The sequence below is a fragment of the Lactuca sativa genome, chromosome 9 (genome assembly GCF_002870075.4).
Source record: "Lactuca sativa cultivar Salinas chromosome 9, Lsat_Salinas_v11, whole genome shotgun sequence".
NCBI classification, from domain to species: Eukaryota; Viridiplantae; Streptophyta; class Magnoliopsida; order Asterales; family Asteraceae; genus Lactuca; species Lactuca sativa.
This window is the reverse complement of record NC_056631.2, coordinates 53,798,691-53,819,127: the sequence shown is the minus strand read 5'-3', so window position 1 is coordinate 53,819,127 and position 20,437 is coordinate 53,798,691.

The following is a 20,437-nucleotide window of genomic DNA, read 5'->3' as shown; positions in this document are numbered from 1 at the left end:
CGTTGATGGAAAGAAAAACTTGCAAGCATCATACATTAGAAATAGTTATTCTATAAAATAATTCATTTCAAACTTGAATTCATGAATCAAAGATAATTAGCATTATACTAATTTGTATTTAAACAACTCAAATATTATAATTAACATCTCCGTTTCAAGTATAAACTGGAAATAAATATAATAAGGCAAACAAATGCCACACCAGCTATTATACTAATAATGATCATTTCAATTTTATTTGAATCAACCTTGACTTTGAAATCATATAAGAAGAAAAATATGTAAATTAATAGTATGTATGTATTCCATAATTATTATTCAGAAATTTGGTTTATATCAATTGCAAAAGGTAAGATAATAACTTCAAGATTACTTACAGTGTTAATGAGATCAACGATAACGGGAAGTTTTTGGTGAGCCAACTTTAAATTTTCAACCATCTTTTTCCATGGCCATGTTGATGAAGATGTTGTATCTTTGGAAGAGCTAACAACAATGTCACCTTTTTTGTTTCTTGTTTGGGCCTTCCCTTTCTACAGTCGAAGCAAAGTGTATTCTCCAAATCCGATTCAGCATGTTATCATCATAACTTAAATCGCTGCAAACATCACACCGGTAAGATCAAAAAACGGATTAAAGATTACCAACTTGGAAGTACATATGTTGTCAATAAAGGAAAAAAATAGCTGCAATCTATATTAACTGAGAATTTTTTTTTTTCAAAAACTTGGATCAGATTTAGATATTATTCATTATCAGAATGCTCGTCAAATATTTTTTTAGCTTGAATCTATCTCAAGTAGCAGATAAGTGATCAATAAATTCCTAAATTTTAGCAGTAGAAGTGTTGATGCTTTCTTTTCCTATTCTATTCATGGCTATGTTTCAATGATGTGTTGTACATAACTGGTTGAGATACTCATTTTATATTTCTAAGTGTCCCCTTTCCTGGCCAAAAAAGATGGATTTCAAGATTGTTTTGTGTCATTTGACACTACATTTTTGTGTCATTTGACACTACATTTGGATGTTTTTTGTGTCATATAAGACATATTGTGTTACCTTTTTGGCTGTAGATAGCTCTGATTCCAACTTCCAAAAATTTTTGGAGAAATTAGGTAATACATGCATTTAATTTGTACTTTGTGTCCACTCTTCATCCTATTCCCACCAATTAAAACATACAAAAAATCCAAAATAAAACACAAGATTTCTCAACAAATACACAACAATGCAGAGCAAACCAATATCAAGGTAGGAACATGAATATCCAAACAAAATATGAAATAGAAAAAATAAACCTACATAATTCAAGTAAAAAAAACATGCCAAAACCCATAAATTTTACAGAGTCAAGCCATTGTCGCTTCTGAATCTGCATGTCGTTTTTTTATTTGACTTTTCACTTCTAATATTTCATTTAAAAATTGGCTAATAAAAATCGATGAATACAATGTCAATTTCTTTTACAACAAAAAACAAAACAAAGTGCATCTTTGCTGACCTTCGCTGGAGACCTCGAATTGGGGCATCAACAAAGAAGCCAACAACCGTGGATGGAGAGTAGTCATTTTCAGAAGCGTTTGGGAGATTTAAGGGAAGCGAGAACCCCGTGGGTTCGATTTATGCCCCGTATCTCTGGATTTCCTTCAACCAAATACCCTCTTTTCCCTTTCTTGCTTTTAATCTGGTGGGTTTGAGTCTATAAAACGAATAATAAAGAAAGAGAAGTAGAAAATACCCTTGTGTTTCAAATATTTCAGATGATATTAGGGTTCAGCAATGTGTATCAAAAACATGCCTTTCATTTTCTAAATAAGATATTAAGAACAACGAGACATACAAAATTACCTTCAAATTGCTTAGCATCTTTACAGTTGCAGGATTAAAATAAAGCTTCACAAAATTTATGAAGGTCAGATAACAATATAATTTAATTAAAATCATGATATTCTTAGAAAACATTGTTTAGTTCGATATAAATTTTATAAATAAAAATGGGTGATATAATAATTACACTTCCTAATCCATTCCATGATGAAATGAGATAACAAAAACACACCAGGGGCTAAAAGGAATATCACATCATAACTGCCATTCATTTTGCATGCAAATCAATTGTAAATATTTACACCTCATGAATATATAAATTACAAATCACCTGCATGGTGAGCTTTAGGTAGTTATTAATAGCGTAGAGGAATGTTGGAACAGCAAGAAGCACATTGTTGCGATCTGCCTGCAGAAAACCATGACAAACATGAAGATATGAGATAGCTGTTGTTTTATCAAAAATTAACTTATTCCACAAGTTATAAGATATAGTATATATTTTTAACTTTTAATCAGTCTATACCTAGCATAAAGTAGAATTTGGAATCATTAAGAATACAATTGAGTACTTTGTGCAGCATATGTTGTTGGAAGAAGTCTAACCAATTGAAATAATAATCACAAACTGTGAAATCATATCCTACCCACAAACATGTCATCTGATCAGATGAATTAACCAAAAATCTTCAAAGCTATCTTATATGAATATAAGTTTGAGGTTATTGATTAAAAATTGAAAAAAAAATACAACCCACTTTGGCATTAAATCGAGTAGCTGTTGGGCATAGATACAGTCTTATTCAACCACTATTAAACTTGCATTGTAGGAAACAATTATAAAAGTGTGTTAGGAGAAAATATGACCTGTTTGACTTAATCAGTTTATTGGATCATGTGGGTAAGATTTATGTTTGAAGTTCACCTTTATACTTTTTCAAATATCTTTGTCTCTCTAAGACAATACATCAAACACATAGTGGGCACAAATAAGATGTAGCAGATGGTATACAAATGTATGTTTTTCTGAGTGCTGTTCTTCTGATTTCTTTAGAGCAGCTTTGGCATGTTAACATAACCTACAAACAAATGTCAACAAAGCAGAGGTTGTGAAACTGTGAAAGAGATGTAGCAGCATACGGAGCAATTTGTTGAACCGGTGGCTGTCTTCAACAAAAGCAAGCGCTAGCTGTCAAGGAAAAAAACAAAAACCCTTTCAACCATTTGGGCAACTACATAAGAAGACGTCAGTGATTTACGGACCTGTACAACTTACTGTTGGATTAGGTGTCTAAGCCCATAACTATTATTGGTATGTATTCGACCCGAGAGTAGCATGGTCCATTTGGGTTGCATATCATCAGGACAATTTGTTAGGATGGACTTTTGAGAGAAGGTTATTTATGGTTTATTAATATATTATAAGTAATAATATATTAATATGAAATCATATGTTTTAATTAGTATTGATCAAGAGTTTATTTGGAATTAATTTAGTGGTCGAAAGAGACTAATTAAATCTATGGGGACTAATTATGATGATTAGTTATATTTATATGTGTTGGGCTTATGATCCATGTTGGACCAAGTTTATGTATGGATACATAAAGAGTTGGGCTACATGAACCATGGATCATAAAACCCATGGGTATGGATTTGGGTTATATCCATGACCCTAGAAATCCTACATATAAATAGATACTTCATTGTCCAAAATCGTCACTTGTATCTTTTTAGAGTTCATGGTGTCTTTTGTGTGCATGGAATTCTCTCTCAAGTTCATCCTTTGTCCATGGTGTGTTGTGATTCCATTTGAGGCTGCCACACTATTGGGGCTAAGCTCTTTAAGGCCAAATACACCAAGAATTCAAGCTCATCAAAAGGTATGTCATGCTAACTAGTATATTATATTTTTATGTTAAATGCATGCTAGTTGTAAGATTAATACCTTGGAAACCATTTTCATGTATAATTAGTGAAAACATAGATCCAAGGTATTTAGGGTTGTATGTGCACCATAGGATGTTGTAGTATACCAAAACCCAACACTTACAACTCGGTTGCACAAATCGACTGTTCCCGACAAAGGGCAAGAAAAAAGCGAAAGGAAAATAGAAGATATAGGAGGCAAGCAACAAAGGTTGTGCCTGATTTGTACCTGGTCGTTGCTGCAACAACTTCGACCACGACTTCGCCCAGAGAGTGGTGGTGGAAGGCCTCTTCTTCAAAGCGAAAGCCCCACACCGGCAGTGGACCATGGCTGCGGACGAAACCTCCAACTAAAATCACCACTTCGTGGAGCGCACGTACAAGTACCGACTCATGAAGGTGGTGGAGTTTGAGTTGCTACATCAGCAGTTCATGGTCTACCTTGACCTGAATAGGGAAGAATGCGGGAACATGTTTCCTTCGGGAAGGGTTTACTCGCAGGCGTTCCATCTAGGGGGCAAGGGTTTTTCTTGTCGGCGCACTGCAACATAGACCAACAGAGCTCGTTTTTAGAGGGACATGGAGGGGAAGAAAGCAAGAAACCCTAAGTTTCTTTGTTTAAAACCTTGCTAGGTCTGTTGGAATCAGTTGCCTCGTATGCATCGTGTCTGTTGGAATCACTTGCCTCATCTGTATGGTCCCGTCTGTAGATTAGAGAAGAAAAAAAAAGCAACGATCAACAAAAATTTGAAGCTGATGAGTTTAGACAAAGATGGAGAGTTTTCGAAAAGCGATGAAATTCGAATATGGTTGGATGAGAAAGCGGGTGGGGGGAAGATAAGGCAGAACCACCAGGGGAGACGTGGGAACTACACGTATCAGCCTCATCCTTATCTTTACACCACTGTTAATAATTTAAGGGACCAAATTGCCAATATTACAAACTTTAGTGCCAAAAATCTGAACCCTTACAAATATGAAAACTTATGGACCAGTTTTGCCAAAAAATCAAGATGTTCACTATTAATAAAGATGGTCATCTTTAATATATATATATATATATATATATATATATATATATATATATATATATATATATATATATATATATATATATATATATATATATATATATATATATATATACTTATAAAGCTAGCCTTTTTTCTTGAATTTTATGCATTTGAAACCCCATTTTTTAACTTTCTCAAACCACATTTATTTGAAACCCTATTTTTTAACTAATGCAACTCAAAAGTTTTCTTAATTATGATTTAACACTCAAACGTTTTATAAATTATATTATGTTTAATTAGCATTTAGCGAAAAATTTACTATAAAATGCCAACTTTTTGTGTCTTTTGTGTTATATAAAATCTTACCTGTAAGAAGGATTTGAAGATATTGTGATTCAAAAGTTATCATATAGTTGAAGCGTTCACGATCCAAATATGATGATTTTTAGAAATGGGTTATGTCACATCGATGGTAATTGTAATATGATTTTTTCTTTCAACCAAAACAAATGAAGTTTTTCTATTCTTTCTTTATATTCAGTTTCTCATTTAATCTTTATTTGTGATTTGTGTGTATTACTCAATCTTGAATGTGACTCTCTAAACATCAATGTTTACATCAATGTTTTGCTTGGAATATCTTTCTGATTCTTCTTTTTCAATAAAAATATTTGATTGCAAGTTAGTGAATAATTGTTATCAAGTTTCTATGGTTGAATGATGTTAAATGAAGAAAGAAGATTCATAAAATGGATATAGGTTTTTGGTTTGAGCAAAGTTGGCGAATATTAGTTTTTTCTTTTGATTTAAATGTATGTTTATGTAACATCTTTATTTATATATCCAACCACCCAATGCTCTTATTTATTTGATTGTAGTTTTTCTATTTTGATTATGTTTATTTTCTATTATTTTTTTGTTGGGTTATCCTACACAATATATTTAAAAGACAATATTTAAAAGATAACATAATTTTGAACATTTGATATGTGATTATGATAGACTTATCATGATATGTTCTTCATATGAAAGTAATTTATCCATATTACTGCGACAAGAATTACATATGACATTTACGAAAATATATATATTATATGTGATTTGTTTAACATGTATATGCACCTATGTATGTTATAAATTTATAATTAAATATCTTTATGTTTAATAATTAAAGGGATTAAAATGATGCATCAAAACTAATTATTTAGACGAATATAATAATAATAATAATAATAATAATAATAATAATAATACATTTCCAAGTACCGCATTCATTTGAAACTCACACTACAACTCAAGAGTTTTCTAATTTATGTATATTTTTTAGTTACACCTCAAGAGTTTTTAACTTATAATTATTAATTAGTAATCACTAATAACTTTTTTTTATAAGGTTGTAAAGTTTTGCTCATTAAAAGAATTAATGTATTTGAAGAGATTTGTGATTTAAATATGAAGAGTTAATATAAATGTTATAATAGGTGTTTTAGTGTTTTTATGTTATTAAAAGTTATAGTGTTTATTTTTCATATTTTTTTATTATTCGTTGTATATATATCTTTTTTAATACAAATGTTATAATAGATGTTTTTCTATTTTTATGTTACTAAAAGTTGCAGTTCATATTTTTTGTTCATACGTTTTGTAACTCATTATATTATCATTCATTTGATATATAATTTACACAATTTTAAACGGTTTATAAAATTATCAAATAATTGTATATATCACAATGACTTAAAAATTAAACTATAATGTTTAATAAAACTAATATGTTAACTATATGTTTACTTTGCTACTAACATTTTGTTTCAAAGTAGAAATATTAAATCATAATTTGGTAAAAGTTATTATTTTAATTATATAATTATATTCTCACGCAACGCGTGGGGATTCGCCTAGTGTATATATAAAAGAATGTCAATATTAATTATGGGGAACGGCTAAAAGCTCAATGCCATTTTCCGGGTCTCCTCAAAAGCCTTGAGAACTTGCTCAAAATTTAGGGATGCAAATCTTTTGTTGTAGTACTCAAAGTTGGACATGGTATTTGATTTTGAGTGATTCCGGTTCTATGTTGACTATACAAGTTTAGGTGAAATGTTCATGTTTTAATCAACGAATCTCCAAAATTGTTTGTTGTATTGTGGTTATGTTTTTAATTTCCGTATTGTAGTTGTATTTGATTTTTTTATTTACACATTATTCTATTTTTTAATTCTACATTATGCTTTATTCATTCACAATAATTATATTGATTTTTTTATTTTTATATTGTGTTTTATTATTTTATGATTACAACTATATTTGGAATTTTTTATGCATACAAAATATATTTAAAAGGCTGAACGAATCAAATTATAAAACTAGACAATGTAGTTCGGCAAAGTTATCCATAAATGTGCCAAACGTGATCTTACACGGCCATTAGCCATATACATGTTAAGAATAATAACACAAAAACTAGAAAACGGGCTGTAAACCGATTTGGGCTAATACGTCTTTATATTCGATAATCGATCCTTAAATTGGTCTAGTTTCAAAAAAGGATATCTCACTAACATTGTAACAGCCATCGATTGTACTTTCATGGATAGGTACGGGGTCTCGTTTAAGTGGTTCCGAACTACGCCCAGGCCCAAGGAGGATGGATGTGCAATAGTGTAGTCGGATGAGGAGAATGCAAGTGTGGAACATTTAAGAGTAAATTACACAAATGGTACCTATTATTACGGGTAATATGAACGTTTGGTCTTTAAGTTATTTTTTAAATTCGGACGGTCTTTAAAGTGTATTTTTATTGCACATGGTCTCTACTGAACTTAAAAAGACTATATTGTCATTATTTATTTATTTATTTATTGTTTATTTCTTATTTACTAATTAAAAATTGTTTAATAATTATATTGAGTTCCACCCCCCAAACACTCACGCTCAACATTCTCATGGAAGATATATTTGGAATACAAAAAGTAAAAAATGTTTAGTCGTGGCCGGTTGTCTTCTCTGGCTGTCTCTTCTCCGACAATAATAATCTTCTTCAAGGAACCATCCTAATGGAAATAACAATCATCTAAAATCTTTAACTAATATAAAGATAAACATCAAAATCCAAAAGAATAAACCTATAATTTGGAATTAACAAAAAGATATATGGAAAAAACTACAGATATGCAAAACAAAAGGCATATAAATTCTAAAAAAAATCAACATTACAAAATTGCATATAAATTATAAAGATGAAATAAGTAGCAAAACTTGAGCCCAAATTTGTTGTTATTGACACCCAAAATTTGGGTCAAAACCATTACTACCTTAAAGTCAAAACCATTGACATATAAAATTTTTACTGTTTTCTTTTTTACCCTTACCCGTCTTCCTTTTTAAATAAAGTTTTTTACAATATTAAATTATGGTTGGCAATGTGAGTTTCTCTATACCTCAAAGATAGCACGTGTTTGTGAATATATATATATATATATATATATATATATATATATATATATATATATATATATATATATATATATATATATATATATATATATATATATATATATATATATATATATATATATATATATATACTAGGTATGAGACTCATGTATTACATGGGTTTATTTAAAAAAAAAATTAAATATGAAATTTTAACAATTTGAGAAGTTTCAATTTATAAGAAAAATGAAAAAAAAAATTTAATTATTATAATTAATGAGACTTTAATACATTTAATACATTACATATATAAATCATTTCTAATAAATACCTTACATATATATTACATTACATATTAAATGTGAAATTTTAATTTAATAAAATGAAAATTACAATAAAATGACAAGTGGAAAATAGAAAATTCAAAAATTTTAAAAAATGTCATGTGTCCAAATGAAGGAGAAGATGACATGTGGCAAAAAAAACCTTCATTTATTAAGGAGGATATATATATATATATATATATATATATATATATATATATATATATATATATATATATATATATATATATATATATATATATATATATATATATATATATATATATATATATATATATGTTCAGGTTCATTTGAGACCATTCTAATTTTGTGAGACCATGAGACCAAATCTAAAAATAATTTTAAAATGCAAAATAAATGGAAAAATCCAAAAATTCTTTTTTTAAATATTATTTTCGGAACTTGAATTAACTAAAAAAATAAAATAAAATAAATTAAAGAAAAAATGCGTTTCACGGTCTCACAAAATTAGGTCGTCTCACATGAACCTAACCCGATATATATATATATATATATATATATATATATATATATATATATATATATATATATATATATATATATATATATATATACATTATTTTTAGTATATTTATTCAAAACCACCAATTTTGCATGTAGTTACATTAATATTATTTTTGTGTTAGTATTTATAATTATAAAATTTAATTTTTTAACCATTACTAAACACATTTTGGTATTATTATTTCTCTTTGATTAGTTTTATCTTAATATTTTGTTTTTATTTTTTATATTGATCAAGTTCCTATTAATACCGGACAACTCTTTAGGGGATTAGTCGACGTCTTGGTCACATCTAATTGATTAATTTTTACATAGACAATTTGTACAGTTATGATATTCATCATATACCGACAGGGTTTAGGGCGTGTTCGGAACACAACTTTTGGGAGCTTTCTCACTTCTAGCTTTTAAGAAAACACTAGTAAAAAATAAAAATAAACAACATTGTGTGGGGTTCTATTTTGTTTATTCGAGCAAAAGATAAATAAAAAGGTAAAAAAAAACATTGTATATTGTGACCGAACAAGACGTAGAAAAATATTAAATGGTATATTTGATTAAGACGCAAAAAATATTAAAAGATTTTTAAACTACAAAAACAAGTATATTTGATTAAGACGTCAAAAATATTAAAAGATTTTTAAACTACAAAAACAAATATGAATAAATAAAGGTAAAAATAAATAACAATATGATATATGTAATTTATATAATTAATTTAAAAAATAAAAATAATTTTATAAAAAAGCTATATATAAAATTGTTATATAATAATAATAATAATAATAATAATAATAATAAATTGTTAACATAATAATAATAATAATAAGATATTCTTTTATATAAAAGAAGGACTAAAACCGTAATATTTATATACTACAAGGATATAACATATTAATGTATAAATTTAGGAACCAAAACTATAAAGCAGATCAAAACACAAGGACCAATGTTGGGGTTGATGTGAACTTCGCGGCGGTGGAAAAAAAACAACGGTAATAATCTTTACTAGGGTTTGGGTTTATCAGGGAGAGGATGAGACGAATGAGGTGTGGAGATCTTCCAGGTGGCTCCGAAGAAAAAGGGTCTGACAAGAGGGTTTTGAGTTCCAGAAAGCATGGTGGGCTCATCGAGAGTTTGGAACCCCAACGATGGAAGGTGAAAGGAGGTGATTGGTTTGGTCTCTCCAAACTCCTGTAATAGTCTGCTTCTGTTGAGAGGGAAATAAGGGGAAAAAGGAGATGTAAAGGGCAGGCTACCTACAATCTTTTCCGGCGACGGAGAAGATAACCGGTCGAGAAGGAGGTGATAGAAAGCTTTTCGACAAAGGAAACCAAATCAAACACACTTTTCCTGAAACTATCGTTGTGATGTGTGGGTTATGGGACAAGAAAGGGAGGGGTTATGGAGGACACACGTTTCCAGTGAAGGGAAGGGGGAGGAAGGAGTGTGTGGTAGTGATGATAGATGAAGGGGGTGTTTGGCTTAGCTTTTCACAGCCCAAAAGTCCTTTTTGGAAAAGAAAAAAAGCAAAAGATATTTGGCAAAACTAGTTTGAAAGCTACTTTTTGAGTTTTTATACAAGGAAAATGAACTTTTTGGAAAAGTCAGGAAATCCTGACTTTTTGTAACTTTTCCAAAAATGACTTTTTGGCTGTGAAAAGCTAAGCCAAACACGCCCGAAAATTTTGATTGGATGGGTGTGAAGAAGATGATGGGTAGATAAATGAGAGTGGCGAGAGCGAGACCCATATTATTTAATAAATATTTTGTAATAGATTAAATAGAAAATAAAGAATAAGAAATTAAAAAATAAATAAATAAGGGCAATTTATTCTTTTTTAGGTCTGGTAAGGACTAAATGCGCAAGAAATTTATTTTAGGGTCTGTCCGACTTAAAAAATAGCTTAGAGACCAAACATACAAATTACCCCAAACCACAGAAACAATTTGTGCAACTTACTCCACATTTAATGATTTAAGCAAAAAAAAAACATATCACTTTAATGTTGGTAGTTTTATGGGCTAGGCTTAGTCCATTATCTATTCAAAAAGGTTATGCCATTATTGTATTAAGTTGAGCCTGGTGAACATATTAAACATAGAATAAATTATATGATTCATCTTTAGACCAAATGTTAAATAGCGCGTTCAGTCTCTATTTTCAAAAATTAACTCGGACAGTCCCTGTATTATGTTTTTTTTTTTTATCTCAGGTCGTCCCTATGAACATAAAATGACTATTTTGCCCTTGATGAATTCCTTTTAAAATCTTCTTTTATTAATTTATAATTTTTAGATTAAAAAAAGAAAAAAAATATATCTCTTGTAACAACCCGAAAATCAAGTGTAAATATTTCATATATATATATATATATATATATATATATATATATATATATATATATATATATATATATATTCAAACATTCCATTAACCTTATACAAACATTTAAAACTGTTCCAGAGTAAAACAATTATCAAAATAAATCCCAAAATCAAGAATTGCGGAAAACACGGGTGTATGCGCTGCGATCAAGCGGGGCCCTTCCCTTTCGAACCTGAAGTACCTGAAATCATAAACCACAAACTATAAACACAAAGCTTATTGAGTTCCCCAAATACCACATACCATACATATCAAACGAGCCATACATATCATACATGTCTAATCAATCAATAAAAGTGTTATGTGTCAACCATATTCATGTCATTATGCCACGAGCCGTATCATGGTTTTAACACTCTAACTTTTCAAGCACAATTTTCATTTTTAAACCACATAAAAATCAATGTCACATTTCTCAAAGACCACCAATGTATCAATTGTCAAAACAAAAATCAACAAAATATCTGATAATATCCCAGAGTCCTCAAACATAATCTCGAACAGATGTGTACAATCAAGTCGGCGCCTTCCCGTGGTCCTGAGAAGTACCTGAAACACATAACACACAACACGGTAAGCACGAAGCTTAGGGAGTTCCCCAAAATACCACATACACAAATAATAAGCCTCTCATAGCTATAGCTCGGCATGGACCCTACGGTCATGCGTCTCAGTGAGGACCCTCCGGTCTCATGGCTCAGGGTCATGGGTCTCAGTGAAGACCCTTCGGTCTCACAGCTCGGGTTGGACCCTCCAATCATGTATCTCAGTGAAGACCCTCCGGTCTCACAACTCGGTTTGGACCCTTCGGTCCTAACTTAGTAAAGCACAGAATAATATAACATATATCACAAAGACAAAATGCATAATTTCATATAGCTCAGTATAAGCACATAGGACCCTCCGGTTGATAACTCAAATAAGACCCTTCAGTCATACAATATTACCGCTCAGGTAAGTATAGTGAGAAGACTCACTTCGTAAGTAAGCAACTAGATCTAGTACCCTACGATCAAGTATCACGGACTGAGTTTCTAGAAAATTCCACGTTCGTCTAGAGAACTCTAGAATGATTAAGTATCATTGAGAAGTCTCCGAACAGATCAAGAATACTCTACGAGACCCTGGAAGACGCTAGAAAATTATAGGTGTCCGTGGAATATGGTGGAACGATCCGGAATAATCAAGAGAGCACTAGAGGAAGCTAGAACGATACAGAAGATCCTAGACCATCGTAGAATCCTCTAGGACACAAAAGAGTAGTATAGAACCTTATAGAATTTTATATGTAGAATAAGATCTTGTAAGAATGATCTAGAATACTCGGGAATGTTCAGAACCTAGAAACTTCCCTTGAGGAGGTGTAAGGTTCCTATAAATAGGGAGAAGGGCTTATTTGAACAAACCACGAAGAAGTTGCCTAGTAAAGAAGTTGAGTTATATAATAGAAGCTTTCCTTCGTACTTGAAGTGTTCCTTGTCGTGACTCTTGCTTCCTAAGTTCGTTAGTACATTTAGATCGTCGAAGTTAGCCTGACTTAGTCGGAGAAGCACTAAGTAGCATACGGTATTGATTAGTCTAAATGAGTCATCCCGTGACACGTGGTATCAGAGACATGTTCACGCAAGTAAGAGACCATAAACGATGGAAGGAGCAAGTGAAGTAGTAAACATTCCCCCTATAGTAAAGGAGAAGGGAATGAAGTCGAAGAAGAGGGACCAGTAAGTAAATGCCTTGGCGAGCTTAGAAAACAAGCTTACAAAGGTGAATATTAATGTTGTTGAGATCCTTGAGTGGAAGGATATCGTCGAGCAGTTTATAGGAGATACGAATAACACTAGTAATGGAATGAAGGAATCCATCAGTGTCATCAAGGAAGAAGTCCTTGGACTAATCAACACCTTGTGGAAGGTAGCCACGTTAGAAGTTGAAGTAAAATTGTGCAAGGTAGCAATAGCCGGAGTAGTCATGGAGAAAATGTTGCCACACATAGAAGCACCTAAACCATTGAAGTATGGAGGTAAATACGACCCTAAAGAACTTGATGAGTTCTTTTGGTTAATGGAATGCTACTTCAATACTAGTCAAGCGAAGGACGACAAGACAAAGGTAGATACGGTCGTTCTTTATCTATGCGAGAGTGCAGCTTTATGGTGGAGAAGGAAGCATGGAAACAATGAAAAAGGCTTATACAACATAGACACATGGGAATAATTCAAGATGCAACTTAAGAGGCAATTATGCCCACATAATTCTGATGACATAGCGATGAAGAAGCTTCGTGGGTTAAAGCATGTGGGATCCATCCGAGACTACGTAGTCGAGTTCACGAGCTTGATGTTGGAGTTACCCGACATGCAGGAGAAAGATAAGCTTTTCTATTTAACAAAGACCTTAGGGAAGTTGGGAAGATACAGGAGTAGAACAAGGTCTCGAACGCTATTATCGATGAAATTTAACAAAGACCTTAGGGAAGTTGGGAAGATACAGGAAAATACCCTACGTTGGAAGAAGAAAGATAATTCACAAGCGACTAGTGATTGAAACAGGAAGTATGTGAAACCAAGCAACATAGTTCAAGGTGTCAACACATATTGGTGCAAGATGGAGTCACGATTAACCGCAAGGATTACTCCGAAATGTCATGAGGCTACGAGAAGACCCACAACATACGAGGAATTAAGAACACAAGTAACACATACTAGAAGACTTGACGAGGACGCCAAGGGTTTCAGTGGGGGATGGTGTCACGAACCGAGTTTATAGAAAATTCCACGTTCATCTAGAGAACTCTAGAACGATCAAGTATCCTCGAGAAGTCTCTAGAGAGATCAAGAATACTCTACGAGACCCCGGAAGACACTAGAAAATTATAGGTGTCCGCGGAACATGGAAGAACGATCCGGAATAATCAAGAGAGAACTAGAGGAAGCTAGAATGATACGGAAGATCCTAGACCATCGTAGAATCCTCTAGGACACAAAAGAGTAGTATAGAACCTTACAGAATTTTGTATGTAGAATAAGAACTTGTAAGAATGATCTAGAATACTCGGGAATGTTCGGAACCTAGAAACTTCCCTTGAGGAGGTGTAAGGTTCCTATAAATAGGGATAAGGGCTTATTTGCACAAACCACGAAGAAGTTTCCTTGTAAAGAAGTTGAGTTATATAATAGAAGCTTTCCTTCGTACTTGAAGTGTTCCTTGTCGTGACTCTTGCTTCCTAAGTTCGTTATTACATCTAGATCGTCAAAGTTAGCCTGACTTAGTCGGAGAAGCACTAAGTGGCACACGATATTGACTAGTCTAAAACCGTCATCCTGTGATAGTGTGTGGTTAACCGACACACTAATATGGGACTAATGAAGGATGACAATGGGTAGCTTGTAGATTATCATAGATCGATGGAGCGTGTGTGGTTAACCGGTACATTGATTAGGTGATAAATGAATTCGAGAATACCAAGCTGATTTGCATGGTTATTCACACCTTGTTTGTGATCTTTGGTATCCCAGTCACAAACATGAAGGGCAATTGAAAAGTTCAATGAATCACAAAAGCCCCATTCACAATTCCAATGTTCAAGAACACAAAAAAAAGCTTTATTCATAAAATCCCTAAACTTTTTGGTACATACCATTACCAACACGTACCAACCAAAGTTATTGGTAGCCAAATAAGTTGGTACCAACAATAATTGGTACAGTACACGGTTTAAAGAAAAAATGACTGGTACCATACCAATTTCACCCTTAGGTAAAACTACTATACGTCTGTTAGATAAAACCGTAACTTTACAAAATTAACAGTCTTCTTGCGAGTTTCATTTTGGAAAAACATAAGAAAATGATGACAGAAGATTATAAAAAAGTGTAATTAAGAAGTGGAATCGAAATTATAGAATATAACCCCAATGAAGTTAATACATACATATATATATATATATATATATATATATATATATATATATATATATATATATATATATATATATATATATATATATATATATATATATATGGAAAAGATCAAATGAGAACCAAAAAATGGTTAAGAACCAGTTTTATTAATGTATATTTGTCATTTTTATAATAAATGTTTGCAAAACTTATTGAAAGGGTATTTTTTTGTCTATTACTAACAAAATAAAAAGAGTGGCAGGAATGTAAATAACTAAAAACTAAAACCCACTTCATATTTTATTACACATATTACATACACTTTCACCTACTTGATTGTCTTATCTCTATTCTACATTCTCTATGAAAAGAAAACTTATATCTTCTTCTTCTACAAGCTTACAACTTGTGATGAACACTACCACCTCCACCATCGCCTCCGACGACATCGTCACCACCGCCACCACCAACGACGACATCTCCACCACAGCTAGTAACTCTGATTTGGTGCACTTTCTCATATTTTGATCAGAACATCTTCTCCTAATGTTGATGTCACGCCATAGCCACCACCTACGCATCTGAACATCCATCGTCATCAATTACTCACACTCTTTCCTGTAGATATATGAGCTTTGGCTCCAGATCTATGATGTTTGCCTCTAGATCTAAAATTTTCATCTTCATATCTTCTATTTTTTCAGCAGGATCTTGAGATTTAGAAGGATTTCCCAAGAGATCAAAGTACTTCTAATGAGATCTAGTGTTCAGAAGAAGGAGTTTCGACGGACTCCAAAACGGAACATTTGTCTTCATCTAGATATGTGATTTATGCTCTAGATATACTAGATTCACTGCATTGTCCATTAGGAGGTAAAAAGTTGCCATCTTAATCACTATTTTGTTACATCTCTCCATTAGAGAGTTTATGGTCATTTCTAGCTTATTCTTGAGTCATTCTTGGTTTTGAGCATGCTTTGAAGCTAGGACTTCAGATCTGAGCATCTTAGGGCCTCCTCGGACTTAAAGTTGCCAACGTTATTAAGTCTTGGCCCTCATTCATGCTCTAAAACCCATAATAAGCTTTCTATGAGTGATTTAATTCCTTTGATGCCTTACATTCACGTAAAGTTAGCAACTTTACGTGGTATCTCAATCCTAAGGGGCTAGATCTGTAGTTTGGGGCCTTGGATTCAACTGGAAAGGGCTGAATATGTTAACACAGGAAAACTCGACGAGTTGCTTAGCTAACTCGATGAGTTGGATAGGGTTTCCCGCTTTATGGATACTGAGTGAACTTAGCGAGTTGATGAGATAACTCGACGAGTTCGTTGAGTTTTTCCCCGGCTTTCTGGATGCTGAAGAACTCGACGAGTTGCTTTGATAACTCGACAAGTGGACTTGAGCTTTTCACGACTTTCTGTGACATGAAAAAACTCGACAAGTCAGGAGATGCACTCGACGAGTTGGGGTCAACATGGATTGTTGACTCTGACTTTGACCAAGGTTGACCAAGTTTTACTTTAAGGGTATTTTTGGTCATTTGGGGTTTTAATAAGGTTAGTTACTTGGTGATTGTAGGCTGCGAGTTGGGATTGATATTACTGGTTTAGCACTATCTGTGAGGTGGATTTTCCTCATTATACTCAAGGGTCGAAGGCACCAAGGCCGACCCTTTGGATTGTTATCCTGCTTTATTACCAATGTGATCAGTTAGATTGGTATCCTGGTAGATAGGATGTTGCCATGCTTAGTGATCTGTAGATTGGTTGATTGTCTATAGACGGTTATGTGATTATCTAATATATATGCATATGTTTGATTGGTGGTTGAATCTTTTTTGCTTTGTGCATGAACCAACAGACCGGGGCATTCCAACCTGATGGTTGTGGGCCGAGAGTATTACATCCTAATGATGATTGGACTCATAGTATGTGGGGCATTCCAACCCGATGGTTGTGGGCCAAGAGTATTCCATCCTAAGGATGATTGGACTCATAGTGTGTGGGCATTCCAACCTGATGGTTGTAGGTCGAGGGTATACCATCCCGAGGATGATTGGACCCATAGTATGTTGGCATTCCAACCCGATGGTTGAGGGCCTGGGGCATTCCAACCCAATGGTTGATTGGGCCCATAGTATGCTGTTATTATAGGTGTGTTATTGTTGTGAAGTATTTTGGGAGAACTCACTAAGCTTCGGGCTTACAGTTTTGGATTTTGTTTCAGGTACTTCGGATGATCGCGGGAAGGCGAAGGCTTGATCGTGCACCTCCTCACATTTTATGATTTTGATTTCTGGGATTCTCTGATATGAAACTATTTTGAAAACATTTTGTAATAACTAGTGGCTTTTGGATGCTTGAAAAAGTTTAAAATTTTTATGAATTTTACAAGGTTGTAAAAATCGCTCGACGTTAGCTAGTCGGTAGACTGGGGTCAAGGGATTAATCGGCTAGGCGGAGATTAATCGGGGACCATTAATTGCTAATTTGTTAGATTTTAAAAAATTAAATATGACTAATATCATATAAAAGTTCGTAAATACCACTAATATCATAACAAAATAGGTTCATATGATAAGTACAACACTAATCATACCTCAAATAGTCTATGTTGAGTATAACTTCTCAAAGTGTTAAAATTTCTTCGAGTTCTCCTGTTTTAGTCATTTTGTATGCAGAGATTAATCGTTAGGCGCCCTCTAATCGGTCGAGTAGCGCCTTGGGATTAATTGGTGATTAATCGGGTCCTAATCGGGATTTTTACAACATTGGAATTTTATGTATGTTACAAATGTTGTGTTCATCATTCCTGCCTTTTGCAATAAATGAAATGATGTATGTTATGTTGTTTTATGGTATGGAAAGTTATTATATGTTATTTTAGATTAAGTTAGGAAGGTATTGGTATTTTAGTCATGTCTATTAACCAAGAAAGAAGGAGAATTATAGCAATTGTAGAGGTATTTTGGTCATTTAGGGTGGTTTAGCCATTTACAGTATGTAATCAAGTATGGGTATGTTTGTCATATAAATAAAGTGACCATTTAGGGGCTATTCTTGTCATTACTAAAATTTTAGGATGTGGGGGTAATTAAGTCAATTTTTGTAACAGGTTTTGTGTCACTTAATCCATTAAGCTATTCCTGTAATAGGTTATCTATCACTTAATCCATTAATCTAATCCATATATTTGATATGAAATTGACAATTAAACAAGCAAAAGTGCATTGACAAGTAAACAAAAAAACTACACTTTAGAAAAGTTGTTTCCATACAGATAAAGACCATTATGCCACGTGTGCAATATTCTTTTTTTGTCCCTTTTTCCCAACTGCACCATTTGTGATCCCTATGTATCTACTTAAAAATAGATTGACTTTGCTTTAGCTTGTCGTCCCATCCCAACGATGAAGATCCACATGAGTGGGACTAACTTACCCAAACATATATAATCCCCAAATGTTTCATTCGCTCATGCACGAACATAAACATAGGTGTAAGATTTTTTTAATAATATATAAACCGATATTTCAGCCATGGGTTTGTTTACATCATTTTTTCCTATTCCATAACCTATTACAAAGATCATCGAAACATACTTCATCAAAAAAGGATGACCATCACCACCACCACCAACTATATGCACCGACACTACAAACTATTACCAGCACCATCAACAAGCGCCACTAGACACAAAATCTATTACTAATATCGACAATAAACAACTTAAATAGCACACCAAAACACAAACCCAGGACAAAAATGCCTTAACCTACAATTCTTTTGTTACTTGAAGAACTTGTAGGTGAACACACCCACAGTAGAAACACAAATAATCCCAACAAAATACTTCACTTTCTTACATTTGTTGTGCTCAACGACCATCTTCTCATACAACCCTTGTAGAGAAAAGAAATGATTCTCAAGATCAACAAGGATATTAGAGATATCTAGCTGACCAGCACGAACGTCATCGACCTCACGTTTCATGCCATTCAAGTCTCGATTAACACCCTGTCGGAGCTCACGCAACTGGTCTTGGAAGTCCTCCCGTATGAGAGACAATTCCAACTAGGTTTGCAGTAGATTGATGGCCATGTCTTTGTTGGTTACACCATTGGAATGATTCTCCGTCATGTGACGTCGGTAGTTTGGAGACCAGTTGTGTTCTACAGATGCTCGCGTAGGCATTTTTACTATTTCGGAGTGAAGTTAAAGACAAGATTGGGGTAAGCAAGTTTCCAGATGTGCCATTTTAGGGTAACAAAGTCTTCAATTTATGTGAAGGCGGCTTGAACAGTCCAAGCGTGCTTTGTACGATTCATATACAAGTCGACGTCGTTTGGGTTGTTGGGACGCTTTGAATTCTTGTCATGTCATCGCTTACGTGTTAGTTTACGCTTATGTGGAAATGGAAATTGGCTACAATATATGAAAGGGATTAGATTGCTAGGTTACAAATAATTATCTCCCTCATAAAGCAACAAAAGAAGTTAAGTGGCTAAATGGGTAAACCCTAAAAACTTAATAGGACATATATGTCATTTTCCCTAAAAAGTATTACCAAAGAAATAGGGGGCTACAATTTTTGTTCTATTAAGCTGTGAGTACGACCAGAAAAATGTCACTGAATTTGGTGTTAGTATAGCCGACGATGGTCCGGTGGTGATCTAAAAATGGTTCATCGATAGTCCGACAGTGGTCCCACGACAAGCGGCAATCAGTTGTAAACTTGAGAATAGAAATGTTTTCTTAATGCAATATAAATGTTGGATTTGTCCAATACGTCCTTAATGAAAATATTTAAAAATTGTTCTTAACCTTTTGGGGTTCTCATTTGAACCGTTATATATATATATATATATATATATATATATATATATATATATATATATATATATATATATATATATATATATATATTCAAGATCAATAGAAAGTTATAGGAACCAATTAAAACGTGACACGTGTCCATTTTTTAGAAGTTATTTAAGTTATAAAAATGGTCCTTATACTTTGAAAAATAGTCTCTAATTAATCTATTGTATTATTATTTTAAAATTTT